We start from the raw sequence: 982 nt of genomic DNA on the forward strand, positions 1-982 counted from the left end.
AAAAAAGCTAATAGCTATAAAGAGTAAACTACTTTATAAAATAAAAAGCGACTAAAGTATATTTTAAGCTACTAGCTATACTTAATTAAGTAGCTTTACTATAATATTTACTTATAAATAACTCTCTTTCTCTCTAACTAAATAGAGAGAAAATTAAGCCTTTATAACTATACTTTTTAATATACACTATTATATAAGTCTTTTCTATTATATATTTAAGTCTATTAAAGTAAAGAAATATAGAACTTATAGTATAGCAGCTAATAATACCTCTAGCTATAACTTAAGTTTAGCTTACTCTCTACTTATTTCTCTCTCTCTTTTTCTCCTCTTAATAACTTAGCTTTAATTAGACTTATAACTTCTTAAAGCTTACTTTCTTAAGCTAAAGTTATTATTAAACTTACTTATAGCTACTTTAGACTTATTTATACTTTCTTCTAAAAAATAAAGCTTAATAGCTACTAAATTAAAGTAAGTAGCTAAAGTTTTAAGTAAGTTCTTTATTTTAACTAGAAAAGTAGTATATATATTTTAAATTTAAATAAACTTTACTATAGATATAGCTATAGTAGTAATTAATATTATAATTTTCTTTAACTACTTTAAAATCTTTTTATAATAGTTAGTACTATTATTTTATTTTTTAGCTAGTATTAAGCTAGCTAAAGTTTACTTTTTTCTCTTTTAATTATTAACTTTTTTTAAAGCTTTAAAGTTCTTAAAGAATTAAGAAGTAAACTAAAATAAATAGTTATTAATATTAAGCTAGAAATAAAGTAAACTATATATTATAATATAAAAAAGTATTATTTTAAAGATAGTTTTTAACTTCTTTTAAAAATATAAAAAAATAAAATATATATTTAATATTATATTATACTAAAGTTAAGTAAAAGCTAATAAATATAAAATAAAGAAATAACTTATAAAAGTAAATTTATTATTATAAATATAATAATTAAAATATAAAGTAGTTTTT

The sequence above is a fragment of the Metarhizium album genome (genome assembly GCF_000804445.1).
Source record: "Metarhizium album ARSEF 1941 chromosome Unknown scaffold_47, whole genome shotgun sequence".
NCBI classification, from domain to species: domain Eukaryota; kingdom Fungi; phylum Ascomycota; class Sordariomycetes; order Hypocreales; family Clavicipitaceae; genus Metarhizium; species Metarhizium album.